The sequence below is a fragment of the Toxorhynchites rutilus genome, chromosome 2, assembly GCF_029784135.1.
Source record: "Toxorhynchites rutilus septentrionalis strain SRP chromosome 2, ASM2978413v1, whole genome shotgun sequence".
Classification (NCBI taxonomy): domain Eukaryota; kingdom Metazoa; phylum Arthropoda; class Insecta; order Diptera; family Culicidae; genus Toxorhynchites; species Toxorhynchites rutilus.
Window position 1 is genome coordinate 103,816,744 of NC_073745.1, and position 16,543 is coordinate 103,833,286.

A 16,543-nucleotide genomic window follows, 5' to 3' on the forward strand; every position below is an offset into this window, starting at 1 on the left:
GGGAAAAACGGTTTTTATGTAAATACGTGCTTATGTATGTCACTGTAATGTATTCATTATATCCGATATTTTTACAAAGAATTTTATATGAAAACCAAACTTCGTTTTGTAATCACGTCATTATAGGTGGAGTCATAATAAACGGTTTATACTGAACTATTTTTTGCCATTTTTGTGATGGAAAGGAAAGAAAAAAGTGCCAAAGACAGAGGAGGTAGAGGAGCACTAAATTACAAGTTGTACCAGAAGTGCAAAATGCTATGCGTACCCTGGGAATGAACGATTCATAACTTTCGATTTTATGACTTTTCGGAGAAGAAGGAAACAGGATTTTTTTCTGAAAACAATCTGATTATCTTTGCAATTTCTTCCTGATCAATATAGTTCAATTTTGATATTCACCGCATAATTATCCAGAACATTTCCCTGTAGTGACCGACTTGCTGTCCTTCTGTTCCGTATCAACATGATACTGACAATTTTTCTTTCTCTTTTTTTTTCTCTCTTCCAGGTAAGTGTCATCCTTTTTAACGTAGAGCGAGGACAGTGTAAATTGTGGCATCGCATGGGAGCATATTATTGTCGCGGCGTGGTCTCCAGGTAACGTATGCTCTGCAGCAGCTGTGGAACGTGGATAAGTCCGAGTACATACATCACCGCCGCAGAAAGTGACAGTTTGGTGTGAAGCGAATTAAGCTGCTCGGGGAAGGGTAAGGCTCGGTCCCCCTCTCTGATGATGTCATTGGTGGTAATTTGAAATTCAAACTCTTCTTACCGGTTCCACTGGCTAATGTATTGCACCGAGGGTAGCCATTAGCTTTCTAGCAGTGCCCTGTTAACTTCCAGGAATTGACGGCGCAAGACATTGAACTTCTCTGCCACCGAACAAACACTCCCCCGAGAGCCAAGCGGTAGTTTCCATGTTGCATCGATTAGTTTCTGAGCTGGAGGCGCGCTTTATGGCCAATCGTCAACATCACCATCATCATTATCACCTAGCGCTCTGCCCGGAGAATGGGGCCCTCAGGGCTGAAGAGGAGAAAGCCACGGAAGAGGATATTATATTGGCCTCACTAGTTTAACGAGAATTCAGTGTTTAGCACACACGAGCAAGCATCCGAGCAACGGAAGCAACAGAGCATAATGGCGAAAGGTGATTGACTGTGTGTGCAGAACTTCCACAACGGAGCAGAGGAGGAACGCGGCACGTGCCTCTTCAGCATTTGAAAGCTCGGAACAACTGGACCGTACGTATCGCAGCTGTTGTTACAGTGCTAATGAACCTCGAAACGAAATTCGAGACCGAGCAGATTACTCTACTGGTGGTGGCACTGCCTCGGACGGAGCGGGAAAATATTGGACAGCACGTGATTTCCAGCAGGAAAAGAACAACCATTGGCGGTCGCTCGAGTGGAAAACCCCCTAAAGCTGAAGCCATAGCAATATCCGTTCTCGGTTCCGGCGATCTCTCATCTACTGTAACACATCAACGTTTCATCCGAAAATCGTTATCCGTATCGAACTGGCGTCGTTTTGCTTAATGGAATCAATTACGAAATATGAGATTCACCCAAAAAAAAAAAACGCCAAGCCAAGTCTCATTTCTAGAGATAACTAATTTATCCTAAACCCCATGAACAGAGGGAACCGAGAGTCGAAATGGTGGAGAAAAGAAATCTATCACACCTTCAACCCATTTCTATTGGATATTCTCTTTTATTTCGGTACTCGATAAGTACACAATCGAATTTTCCTCGCCTCGTGTTGGTGGGTCTCTTGGCTTCGGGTCTTGGCCGGTTCCTTCCCAGAACGGAGCGCCCGCATCGGGATTCCGAGATATTGATTCCCAACGTGTTTTTTTCCATTCCACTTACACACACACATACCACGGGCACATCATGATTGCTTGCATCAGTAACTCCGATAGGCGTGACTAATCACATTCTTCCTGGGCCTTCTTCGCCATCGATTACGTTTCCGACGAATTCGACTCAGTTCTTGATTCTACTTTCTCAAAAATGAAAAAAAATAGAAAGGAAGATCTTCAGTACATAAAACCTATCCAAACGGAGAACGAAGCCATTAATCATTCCGGGCCAGATATTGCTCTTGATTTAGTGTCCGTCTCTTTCGGGCGCGCGATGTTTTGCGTTTTTTTTGAGTGTATGCGATGTTCGAAAATAAATACCAGCGAATTCCTGTGTCGAAGCGCGCACGCGAGGCGTGATAGCAGGGGGCTTTAGGGGTTGACCAGTGGTCAGTTAGTGGGTAATCGTCAAAAGCAAACAGCAAAAATATTGCTTGCTACCACACTAACCAACAAACAAACAAACAAACGAATGTGCAAATGTGCGACCAGAGAGGTTTACTGACCCCTAATACCACGGCGGGGGTGATCTACGGGAAACGACGCTAATGAACGCCGTGGAGCTGTGTTTGCATTGACACACGCTGATGAGTATTAAAGAGGTGGCGAATGTGGCTATTATTTCGTGCACTTGCTTTGAGGGGGAGGTGTAAATTGGGAGACAATTGGTCCGGACCGAGTACCAGATAGTGATGGAAGAGACTGTCACTGTTTTCAGTAAGTCGACTGTGTGTTTTTACGTTTTTTTTTTTCTGGCCGAAGCTTATTTTCGTGGGTCGATGGCATCAGTCGAAGGTTAGAAAAAAGAGTAAAGAAATGGATGGATTATGATTTAACCCTCTACCGCCCAAGTTTTTTATTTATCTAAAAAACCTTCTCCACTTTAATCTCGAATTTCCGACTTTCAACTTGAAATACTCCTGGCAGAAAGCTGCCAGCATACAATGTGTATGTGTGATAGGTGAAAATATTCTAAAGACGTTCTAGTGGGGGTGAACATTGAAAATAATATCTGAATAATTTGAAAAGAGAATCCGCGAAGCCCGTCTAAAGGCGGGTTTGGGCTGTAGAGGGTTAACCGCAAGGTTGACGTGGGACTACAGTTGATTTAGTAATCGTTTGTTTGTATTGATTCAATTATTGGTTGAATGAAACAATTTTCGAATTCAATTGAATTCAACATATTTGCTGTATAAGTAAAGTTTTTGAACAAACGCCATGTAGTGTAAGGCACCTTGGTTTTGATGACTGTGTTAGGGAATATACTTCGATGGGATAAAAATTCCCTCAACTTGCATGTATTTAATGCTAATTTTCCCAGGCACCTTGGGTTTGAAATCTTTGTTAGAGAAACCGTAAATCGGATCAATCAGAACATGCCAGGTGGGGTGTTTAGATAACGCTTACCATTTCACATTTGTTCAACTGTTTATCTCATGAGAAATAACGTTTTATTCATTGTGACAGATGTGTAGAAATATTACCTATCAATTAATGCAAACATCTTTCCGATCTATTGAGAAATGTTCGACTTATAAGCATTCGAAATCTTTCATTTTTTCCTGCATGCCCTATGTTTAGGTTTTTATTGAAAATTGAATGAAATTCAGAGTTTTCCGAAAATTTTCAATTGTCATGTTTGGTAGGAATATGTTTGGTTGAAATGTGTATTATTTTTACGGGACCCTCTCTCCATTCCAGAGGAGGGAGGAGTGTCACACCACCATAGAAACATTTCTTGAACCTGAGAACCCTTACATCCCAAATTTGGCTCGTTATGCAAAAATTTGTGTTTCATTTGTATGATAGCTTCCCCTTAGAGAGTGGGGAGGAGTGTCGAACCACCATAGAAACGTTTATCGATCCTTAAAACCTATATATGCCAAGTTTGATTCAATTTGCGTGATTAGTTCTCGAGTTATTCAGTCCCGCTCCCTCTTAAGAAGGGGGACCTCCAGATGCCAGATTTAGTTCCATTTGCTTGATTAATTCTTGAGTTATGCAGAATTTTATGCTTCATGTGTATGGTAGCCCTCTTTTAGAGAGAGGGAGGAGTGTCGATTCACCATAGAAACGTTTCGTGTTCCCTAAAACCTCCGCATGCATAATTTGGCTCGATTTGTTTAAATAGCTCTCGGGTTAAGAAGAAATTTGTGTTTCACTTGCATGGCAGCCCCCCTTGGAAAGTGGGGTCGAGTGTCTAACCACCATAGAAACATTTATTGCTCTCTAAAGCCTCCACAATTTGGTTCCATTTGCTTGATTAGTTCTCGAATTATGCAGAAGTTTTTGTTTCATTTGTATGGCATAAAGACCCCCACCCCCCTTTTTTTTTAGAGAGAGGGGGGGGGAGGAGTGTCGTGTTCGTGCTCCCTTGAACCACCACATGTCAAGTTCGGCTCGCTTTGCTTGATTAGATCTCGAGTTATGCACTCGAGTTATCCCCCCCCCCCCTTGAGAGGTGGAAGGAGTTTTGAACCACCCTATAAACGTTTCTTGCCCCCTTAATATGCCAAATATGATTGCCACATCATTTATACATCTATAGTGGAAGGGATTAACATATTTTTCATCTGTACAAAAATCTGTTCAAAAATCTATACCAAAATCTGTACCATTCTGAATTGTTTTGTTGCATATAAAAAGCTGTCTCATTAACATGGAAGTCAAAAAAAAAAGGCTCAAGTTTCAAAACACTCATTTGTTAAACATATTTGCAGAATTTGGACTGCACACTGCATTCATTGGAAGTTACGATCTACTCCACGCTGTTTAAAGGGGTATTTTAATGTAGAGGCACGAATTTCGGAGTAAAGATACTGCTATCACATGAACCTCGGGTAATTCAAAAACATGTTTTTTAACAAAATGGCGGCCTTTTGAAGGGGTTTCAAACATTGTTTTTTGCGTTTCAAGATTTTTTTTAAATAGTATAATTGAAAAATTATATTTTTTTCATCGGTTTATGCGATAGAGAGATGCATACAGATTGTATTCATACAATTTCGACATAAATCGGTTTTTATCGAATTTATGCCGAATTTACGCCAGTTTGAAAAAAAAACAAGTTTCGTGAGAAACGCGAATGAAGTTTTGCATCAAGGCCATACTAGATTAAAGCCGCATCACTGAAATGGCTATAAATCGTTAAATAACGGGATTTTCGATGTTTTGATACATCAGTGTTCTCGCGAGAACAAGAATGAATCAATAATCACTCATGTCAACTGTCTGTATAAAACCACTCAAACTTTTCGTTCCTTTACAAGGCCACTGAAACTTTCGAGGTGTTTTAAAAATGTCGATGCATTCTAAAATAATATTCGAAGGGATCAAAAGCGAATTAATTTTTATATTTTTTTGCTAGAAGAGTAATGTTTAATGGTGATGATGATTTGAATCATAAAGGCTTTCACACAGACTCACACAAATCATTCGCATGTAGGCCAATTCGCACCAAAAAGCCGCCAATCTGGAAAACGGCCTTGAGAGAGACTATTTGTAAAACCTCGCTACCGCTGCCAGTTGATCGCTAGCAGGATGACTGACACAAATATTAAGGTGATTTGAATGAGATATTGATGACTTTCCGTTCTATCAATTAATTTTTGTGAATTCGTGCATTGTTTCCGTGATTAGAGTGGTGTCAAAGTGCAGCGCATTTCAAGCAGGATGTGAAGAAGGTATTTTTCAGCACAGCACACACCCGACTTGGTTCGGATTTTCTGTTGTCGCTCTGAGCGTTCTTTGAAGTGCTATTTTTGGGAACGATACTGGAAAACTACTCGATAATTCAATTAGCTCAGTAGTTTAGTGTCGCTCTAGACAGCGAGCAATCTACAGTACATACTAATCCTGAGAGTTAAGTTGAGAATTTGCTCAAATTGGCGTTTTATTGCTTCGCGCATCGTTCTCGACCCTCACTCAGTGAATGCATTCATTTATCGTTCCTTGTCAGTGCTACCGAACGTTTGTTCTAAATAGTTACATTCTTGCATATCTATAATGTTTGTTTCTCGCCGATTATAATTTCGTAGTTTTACGTCAACAATGCGGTCGTGTCTTGGGCACAACCATTTTTTTGCGGCCTGCGATAACATAACTAAAACGTGTTTGTGGTCCCCTCTGGAAAAAAAGACTGAATACCGCTAGTGTACTTGCTCAATGTAATGATGGCTTTCACAACAACCGAAGCCATAACTTTCTATGACCCCAATATGATTCAGGTGTACATCTTACAAGTATTGAATGAACATGAGACTGGGTATCACGCGATTGAAGTCTCGACCTACATTCAACCCCTTGATTCATGCGATACCTTAGGAATGATTGTATTCTATCAGCAACCCATGAGTTAAATTTCGGGAAACTAATTAGGATAAAAAAATGAGTTTAAAATGAACAGGGGCTTTTACTTCCATTTTTGGAAAAATGTCGGGAGTGAGAATTGAACTCGTGACCTTTAGTGTGAGAGGCATGGATGTTACCACTACGCCAGATCGCCTCCACGACAACGGTTTCCTTTTGTGGCTTTGACCCTGAAAAAAATATGCCACCTCGACCAAAAACAAACCTCAACATGTGAAGCGTTATGTGTTTCTTACTACTTTTTCGCACGTATGAGTAAATTCTAATCACTACTCTAAGTGAATAAGCTCAGCTTGATTCATACATGTACCTACTATTTCAATAATGATTTAAACAAGTTTATATAAGGAACAACACATAAATCTATCCCATTTAGCATGATATGTGTAATTGTTCATTTTACCACCACCATGTGATCATTTTAACCGCACGATAAAAAAATGCTCGATTTTACATCTTATTTTCTTTTAATAAAAAATGTACTATTTTTATTTTTTATAATAAAAACCGTTTGATATCTTGAACAACAGTAAGTTAAGCTATAATATTCTTCGAAGAACGGAAATTGTAGCAGTATGTGGACGAAGTAAATGGATTCCGAAGAAAGATGAATGGATCAATATGAAGACAGTAAACTCAAGCAATGAGAAATGGTCTACTTGAAAATTCAATTTTTTTCATTCAAAAACGGTGATTTCTTCAAACGGACAAACTATGATAGATCCGACCTAAATACTCTTGAAAAATGAAAATAATCAATTGAAAAATTGCATTGTATTGAATTATTGAAAAAATGAATGATAGGAAATCGTTCCAGAAATTCAAAAATGTATATACATACATTAATCGTAAACAAAAATCGTCAAAAAGTCGATTTCCAGATATCTCTAGTTCAGGATGGTGTCCCCTAAGGTCAATAGTAGAAAAATACGAGTCTAAATTTTCTCGATAATGAATAAGTCTATACGGATTTGCTTTCGGTTTTTCATGAGGCTTTTTACATGGAAATGAAAATGTTAACCATTAATTAGATACAATGTAAAGTGATTGTTCTGATGGTGCTAAAAATTGATTCCGCACGAAATCGATTAAAACAATTTTACATGTCGACTTTTAAGAGTTTTTTTTTTAAATTGAGTTCATATGAGTTTGTGTCTTGTTGAGAAAAATTGTATCTTTATTACCAAAAAAAAACCACGTCAGCTGATACTTTTTTTACAATAGCATTTCTGAAATTCTGGACCTTTTTCGGGAAATGATAATTTTAATTCGTTAAAAGTAGAAGTAGAGAACATTCCTCACTCTTTTCTCGCCTGAGTATGAGGTTGATTAATTGTTTTTGTCTTCACAACGATATTGCTAAATAAATGTTGTGCCACGTCGCTACGTTAGGTGCTCTTTTTTGAAAAGAAAAAAAGAGAATGCTTCCAATTTTGATCAATTTCAATTATTCACGAACTAGGTTATGTTATAACTATTTCGTATAGACGTGACATGTTATCTGATTTGGTACCTCTAAAGAAGGTGCATTTACGCAGATTTCTGTATGGAGAATCCAAAACTTATCATCACCACTTTAATTTTTTTGTTGAAATCATGTGCAAAACCTTCCTTTTGTATTGGATATTGTTAACATGTTGCAATTTCGTAATGATTATTTTCATTGTAATTTTATTCATTTTTCTTTATCTTATCAACATTGACAAAATGAAAATGATCTGTTTTCCACATGGCACATTTTGAAGAAATCGGCATGTATTTCAAAAGAAATAAATACGTGAGCTCGATTTACTTCACTTTCACTCGCACCAGATCTATCTAATTTATCTATCATTTCATCTCATCGATACTACAACAAAGATGATCGAAAACATCAATAAATACTATGATTATCATATCAATGGGATTTGATTGATAGTGAATTGCATTTCACAAGCCCTTATTTTGTCCAGAATTAGACCATTCTACACCATCTATACGCGATGAATGCGTTCCATCATTTTTCTACTATCTCTGGGCGTACGATTGTTTACATGCCCCAGAAATAAAACTCATTCATTGTCTACCGCACTGCACAATCAAAATCCCAACAAATGGTATCTCAGTATGTGCTTATCTAAATAACTTAAATAAATATGTAATCCTCCGTAAACCATTTCCTTAGTTAATCAAAATACCGAACGGCAGAAGTTGAGCCTTATCACTCTTTTGTCATCCATCATCATCCATGCTGGATTCTGTGATTCCTCTGTTCAAATCGCATTATAACACAAACTTCGCTTTTGACTCTCTTTTCTTCTGCCACACACTTTCATTCTACCGGTGAATTCCGTTCAAATCGATTCAGAATAAAGAGCTAACTTCCTGTTGTGTGTTTTTTTTCCAATTTTATTTTCCTACATCCACATAAGGTTTCATTAATCTTTCAGATTCCCTTTTGTTTTCGGATTCTTCAACACATCGCACCACCACCACCATTAACTTGATTCTCAGTTGTGACGTTCTCGGACGGTCGTAGAATTTAGCATAAGTGGCTGTGAGGTCAAGCTCTGGATTGGGCAATAAAGAAGCACCAACAACTCTTTCTCATCTCCTCACATATGCCATTTTCCGATACATTTCTTCCTGATTTGGCTGAAGAGCATCATTCCCTCATTTCATTTTACCACCAATACAAACGCTGCTGGCAGCCACTGCAAACTACCAACATAGAGAGAGACAGAGAGTGAGATATGTTGTTGCATATTTACCTGTTCGGTTCTAGCTACTGCTGCTTTTATGGAGTAATACTGGTTCTCTACAGCATCATTCGAGCTAACCTCCTCCGCAGTCATCAGACATCATTTGCTCTCAAAATATGCTCTCGCATAGATTAGATATGCTCCTACAAACTGTGTATTCTTCGCTCTTACTATCGCTATTTTCGACCACCGTGTGCACTTTTGCCACTTTGGGAGAGTGTTTGGGACTCACGAGTAATTCACCCATCAGAATGAATATTCGTTGCTCTTCTTTAGCAATTTCGAGGACGTGTGCAGAACAACAATTCAATTCTCCACATAAAATCGACTTTGATGAGCAATATGTATTTTTTCATGGAGGTGGAGAATACTCCAAATACTTCGCCAATATGTTTCCAGACCTTTCTGCAAAAATGAAGAAAGGTGTGTTCGTCAGTCTTACCATTGGGATGCTTATAGCTGATCAGCGGGTTTATTTCTTTATTTGGAGCAGGAGAAAATCATTTTAGTATTCTTGAAGCTTTTTCCAAAAACGGGCATATAACCTCTCCATCTACTGAATCATGCATGGAATTAATTGGTAACGATTTTCATAAATGAAGGGATCGTCCCAAGACAACCGTTCACTAAAAGAGATCAAACTAACGTTCGCAGTGGTTCAAGGCTCCTACAGAAGAAAAAGGCAACCGTCAGAGCAAAGTGGAAAAAACATTCGTTATATTTTCTTGTTCTCATTTGTTGTATGCTCTTTTAACAGTACAGAACTCATACAACAACAGACTTTTATACATATAGTAATGCTTCTAATTTTTGTTAATTTAAACCATTCACAGATTAGGAAATCATAATTAAGTAGTTTTTCGGTAGTGGAGTTTAAGCTACAAATTAATAGAAATAGTCTTCTTAAAAAAATGTGTGCTGTTGAAGTAAGACCGTCATCTTTTGAGAGGAGTAAGCCCGGCATGGTTTGCGGTTAGTTGAAGCTTTTTGAGACATATTTTCCATCTATTTTCCGTTGATGGGGGTAAAAATGGATTATTGGGGTGAATTAGGTCAAAAATGGAGAAAGTTACTATTAGTAATATCATATATTACATATTTCATACAATGCATAATACTTAACATATTTCCACAACATAATACTTAACTGTAGTACAAAAAGTTATTATTTAATAATTCATCAAAGTTTGTTGTGTAAATAGCCATCAAATAACACATCAGAAAAAATCTCATGTCCAGCCTTATACAACTAGTAAAATTGTAAATATTGGATAGAATTATTCTTTAAAGTCTTGCCAGATGAGTCATTACTGATTTTGAACATATATTTTTTTCCATTCGAATGTCAATATTTTCGAATTAATATCTTATTTACACTGAGATGGGTCAAGCATAAAATTGAATTCCATGCCAAACCGATATAGTGATTGTCAGATTTTCATGAAAATTGGTTGTTTTATTCCTCATCGTAACCGACTGGACCGATTCAGATGATCGATATGTCAAATTAAAGCCAATGAGCTAGTTTTGTTTAAATAAAAAATAACGAAAAATTGAATAGGACCATTCTTTCTTCGGGTTTTTCGCTTAGCAACACATTTGGCCTTATATTTTTATTTATATAGAGAAAGCAATTTTACAGCAAGTCTTTTTTTAAACTTATTTACGGTTGAATTTTTCGCAGTTTGATTTTTCAACGCACTAATTTTGGCAGATCACGCGTAGATCGATTAGGATTACCTCATAGCTTCTTAACAAAATTTAATCTAAATAACCATCTTTGTCGTCATCCTGCTCTAAATTCTCGTAAAATTCGTGACGGATTAGAAGAACGTTATCTTCCATTGACTGCAAGTACTTTTTTTTTCAAAATCACGCTAACCCGGATTTAAAATCAATCATTAAATGTATAGTTTTTTTTATTCTCTGGCAAGAGGTCCACTCTATCCGAACAAGATATAATAATATATTCAATCTACTTTTCAATAACTATGAACTGTCTGAGAAGCATATACATTGTGTTTCAATGAGTTACTTTTCCGTGTTCATTGAAGGACGAAGGGAAGATTCTTCTGATGTGAAGAAATCCAACATTTCATTCGAAATTCCTTCCATTTTCTAGTTGTCAGAAAAAACATGGCTTCTCTCTAGTCGCTATGGTTGTATGCAGTTGGACTTCTCTGACTGTAAACTATTGTCAGTTTTTGCTGATCAATCGAAATAAAGTTATGCCATAAACCAGGCTTTTTGTAACACAAGTGTGATCTGAGAAAAGTAGAATATAGGTTGAAAAATTCTTGATTGTTTGCTACTATTAACTCATTGTTTCTTATTTTGCTACTTAGTCCGGTCTAACTGAACAACGACCAGATGATCTCGAAAAGCGACGAGTTGACAATCGTAGCATTTCTAAATCATATTATTTTATGTTAAGAACCAAAAAAAGTCAAAAATGACATTTATAGATTTATTATTTATCGCAAAATATTAGACCCGTATTTTCTCCCCATTTCCATTTTAGGGTGGTCCGAAAAATCAATTTTTCGTCTGTTTTCCGAAAATTACTTTTTTTTTAAATTCATAACTTTTGAATTACTAAACCGATTCAGATGATCGTCGTAACAAATTAAATCCAATTAGATATTCTTTTTTGGAAAAATATTACACTTTGCAATAAATTTGGATATTGTTTTCGAAATAATTGATTGTATTCGTTTTTTGTTGTTTTCATGGCTTTGGACTAGAAGGCGCTATATTTTTTTATTTTTTCTTAAAAGCTGAGTTTGTTTTACAGAACATATCCAAGAATCAGAGATGTGATTTTTTTCGTTTTTATGTTATCATTTTTTTCAAAGATAACCAATGGGTAGAAAAAACAAAATTTCCTCCTTTTTCCCAAAAATGCCTTTTTCAGAAAAAATCATACCTTTTGAACGACTGGACAGATTGAGATGATCTACATATAAAAATGAAAATTAAATGATCAAGTGTTATTTGAAATAAGTGCCACAAATGTTTTCGTAATTATTTTTTTTTATTCCATTTATTTATTTTAGGCTCCTTAGTATTTTTAGCTGTAACAGAGCCGAATTTTAATCGTGTTCATGTCACATGGTTATTATCATATCTATAATTATAGCACATTACACAGTTGCCATTCGCCAGTATTCCTTCTATACCATTGCATATGGTACATTTTTACACAGTAGCCATTTAGGCGTAAGAGTATTCTTTCTGTTCTTCCATTATCCAGTTAGACCACCGGACAGCGGAGACAGTTGATATGATCATTGTTGAGTTATTTATAGAACAGCAGCCCGATGTGTCTTGCAGAGCAGAGCAGTTGTATGGATGAATTGATCTTGTTTCGACCGTGGATCGATCTCCATCGCTGATGATTGTGTTGCGTGGACGTAGTTATTCTGTAATAACACAAAGATGGTCAATGAGGGCCCTGAGGTCGTAATTATTAATTGTATTAATTTTTCATAATTTATATTGTTCACGCCAGCGAACGGATTTCGCAAAGCCCAAGTTTGGCACAACACATCTTCCCAAAATTCCATCCAATGCGTAATAATGTACGAGTAGAAACATGTTTCAACATGTAATATTGCATCAACATGTAATATTACCAGTCAATGAACGAGACGAAACCACTTTTCACGAAAATCTGAGAGCCACTATATCGGTTTGGCATGGAATGACTGAATTCACATAAAATATGAATCTGTCGGGAATGAAAAACGGTTCAGAATGCAAAACGTTTTTGATATCGAGAATGGTTTCATCATTGAGTGGTAAAAACTCTTATGTTTGAATGTAATTTCAAAATATCATTACTTTACGTCACCGTAATATTTCATGATTTTCAAATTGAATAAAAAGCAATTCATTAAAAAAGTAAAACAAAATTTATTCCATCCAAAATTTCCGAAGTTTCCAACTCTTTCTCCTTCTCTACACGAACAGTAAAAACACTAGGCAACCTGCTTTTTGCCTACCTCCTGCGTATTTTTTTCGTCTTCTGTTTTGTTTTACGATTGCAAAACAGCTGCTGGTTGCTGCTGCTGCGTTAGCATATTGCTGGATCTGTGGAGAGCGAGAGCCACCTTCCTTCCACACACACACACACACACACACACACGCGTTGCGAGCGACGTTTTTCCGCACATCACCAAGGTGAGAGATCTCACTATCGCTTCGAATGGCTCTCTCCCTGTGCTATTCCTCGTCTGACTCGATATCGTTCCCCGCGTATCCATCGTATCCATCCACCCCACTGCAGACAGCGCTGCTAGTGAGCAAGTTCTCCGCGAATTGTTGTGTTGCGGTCTTTTGATCTTGCTCCCGCTGACTAAACAACACAGATCCAAATTCTACCCGACGTCGTTTTCGTCGTCACTGTGGCCCCGTGTGAGAGAGCGCCAGAGAAACTTTATTTAGTCAGCGGTCAGACACGGTCGGGTTTAGGCAGAGGCACTACCTAACACGGTGTCGGTGGAGGTCGCGTACGAAACGTCGTCGTCTCACAATGCGGTAGAGTTGTGTTCTGTGCGCAGAGTTTTGATTACGTACCTTGGTTTTTTGGTTCTATAATAAGGATTCGAAACAGTGGAAACAGCTGATGAGAGGTGTAGGATAAAACGCGTGAATTAAAGTGGTGTTATCCATCACTGGATTGTGTGTATGCGATAAGCGTTTCGCGATATTCGGTGAATAACCCATGCGGTTATCCATGTGTTTCGATCTGTATCGTGTTCTGAGTGTTGTGCCAACATGGATCTGAGATTACCAGCAGTGGCAGTGGCAATTGGATAAATGAGCCCTTTGTTTTTTTGTTTGTTTGTTTGGTGAAGAGAAGTGAAAAGGAAACGTTACGTCGTTACGAGATTGATCATCCAAGTGTTACGCGTTCGAATTCGTAAACAATCGCGCATGACGTATTCAACAGCTCCACAGGATGCTTGTGTACCAATAAAAAAAACTCAGTTACAGCAACAATAGAGCACATATGGAGTGTCGGTGTGGCTATAGTGATGTATCGGGTTATTCGTGCAATAAAAGAAGATCAAATGGTATGAACCTCTTCTATATCCCACAATCGAAAAGGTAAAATCGTGTGGGAGTGAAAGAGAGCGGATGAAAAGTGAAATACATTGATTGTAACAAATCGGGTTGATCGAAGAGATCGGCCAGTTGTCGTATCCATCGAAGTGTAACGAAAGAAACGACAATCGCTGGTATTTATGAGCAAATCGCAGTGCATAGCCTGGAATTGGAATAAAAGTAAAAATTGGTACGTTAAATGGTCAATTATATAAGATTTCGAGAACCCACCAACAGCAACAGCAACCGGTCAGCAGCATATAAATCAGCAACAGTATAGTGTCGAAGCACAGGTTTCACAACATCCACCCACACATACATACGGTCGCGTATATCACCGCAATGATGTTGTTCAAGAAGACCAGTTGAGAGTGATAACAACAGTTAAACTTAACAGTACTTCGTCAGTCTCTGGATGGACGAACGTACGGACGGACGGATGGATGCCTTGTTGGTGGTTGTTGAGCGTTCGGCTTATTACATCGCCGGTTTCCAAGAATCCCGAGTCTTCTTTTCTTTGGGCCGCCGCTTCTCGGCTCAGTGAAGCTCCGGGAAAACCAGGTGGAGGCGGTATTGGTATCACCTCTCTGGGTCTGGCCGGTTTGGTTGGGTTGGCAGGCTGGATGAAAGCTAATGAGTACCGTGTCATTGTGTGTGATGGGGTGGGTACTCTTTGCTTCTGCTCGGCGCTCTATAAAGGCAGCAGAAAGCAGAAACTGGAAATTCGATTCTTGCAACATGGGAGGGATACGAGTTTCGTTTTGTTGTTGAGGTTGTTTTTTTATGATCCCAAGGTTAATGAGCAGCGGGAGCTACGGCCCACAGCAGGTTAATTGGGGTTTTATTTCGGACAGGTGAAGGTTCCGACCGCTAATTGAGATTGGTGTGCGATACATATTTTGTTGTATTTGGCAATCAGTGAGAAGTGACGGCGAAACTTGTTCCTAAAATAAAGTCGTCGTTGCCATCCTTGTCGATTTTCTAGAGAATGATAATATATTAAATTATCAATAATTAAACATGAATTAAACACGCCGTTAAATGATTATATTTTCAAAACTAAGTTCAATCTAATGAATTAATTCAGCGTTAGGAAACACTGTTAGTGCCAAATGCATTCTATGAATGCTAGGTCCTATGTTCAACCTTACTAGGATGGTCGACATTAGTCCTTCCTTCTGAAAATGAGAACACATTTGTTTGTACAGGGCGGACTCGATTATATTCACCTTTTTTTTTGTTCACCGTATATAATCGAGTCGAAAAAATTGTTTAAAATTTTTTTAAATAAGAAAGAAGAATTTAATATTGATTCATCCTTTTGAAGTCAGAAAATATATACCCATCAGGAGTGCCTTAACGGAATCGCCTCAACGCGTGTGCAGACGGTGCGCGATCTCGGAAATACTTCGGACTCTAGACTGACATTTCGAAACCATCATTTTGAAGTAACTGCGAAGGCAAAACGACAGCTTGGATTCATTGGAAATGTGACGGAGGGGTTCAAAGATCCCTCCACACTGAAATCACTGTATGTCAGTCTGGTTCGTCCCATTCTTGAGAATGGTTCGATAATCTAGGATCCGTTTCACAGTTCTGTAACCAATCGCATAGATTCCATTCAGCGTAAATTGTTGAGATTTGCACTTCGCAACTTTCCGTTGAATGATCCGGTCAATCTGCCGCTCTACCAGGACAGATGCCAATTGTTAGGATTGAAAACGTTAGAAACGATTAACAACAGATGAAGAATGTGAAAGCCGTTTTTGCTGTTATGCTGCTGAACTCCGACCTCGACGCTCCTAACCTTCTGGCTCTTGTGGACACAAACGTCCTTGGCTAAGCACCCCAGACCTTCGAATTCTTTCGCCTGCCACGATGGAGACCGGACTACAGTGATAATGAACCGGCACGAGCAATCATGCGCAATTTTAATGCCGCGTTTAATCTATATGATTTTAATAAGAACTCAGCTCAGCTCAGCACAAGGCTTCGAAAAAAATGGAATTAAGTACTCTTCATTTAGACCATATAACGTCGGATGAAATAAAACAAATAATAAATAAATAAAAAAGTTGTTCATGTTGCCATCGAAATTTAAAAAAATACAATTGGATACACATATTGTCTGAAACAATTACTACAAATGAATATGTTTGAACAGAGGTCCGGATGAAAAACGATCTGAGAATACACACAACGAGTTAGTTTTACAGCATGACAACGCCAGAGCACATGTTCATGGATCCCTCAAGAGTTACCCTGAATGAGTAAACTGGGAGGTTCTACTCCGCCCGCCAAATCAAAATTTGGTTTGACTGGATTGCTTCAAATCAACAAGACTTCTATCGGCGTAGAATCCGTGCACTGCCTAAAAGGTTTCGATGAAGCATACTTTGAATAAAGTAGCAGTAAGTTTCATGATTCAAATGAATGAGTTTCAAACAAATGTTATTAA

At 38.2% G+C, this 16,543-nt stretch overlaps 1 protein-coding gene across 5 annotated transcripts in view; it reads left to right on the top strand.

Annotated features, from left to right (window-relative positions):
- LOC129765200 (MOB kinase activator-like 2) overlaps positions 1-16,543 on the top strand; it is a 409,346-nt gene that overhangs the window by 135,687 nt on the left and 257,116 nt on the right. Inside the window, exon 1 of one of the 5 annotated variants that reach the window (XM_055765223.1) lies at positions 13,404-14,275. The exons of the other annotated variants lie outside the window; for them this stretch is intronic. The gene's annotated coding sequence lies outside the window, so the exon portion shown is untranslated. Of the gene's footprint in view, positions 1-13,403; positions 14,276-16,543 lie in introns of those variants that run through there. 5 annotated transcript variants of the gene reach the window in all.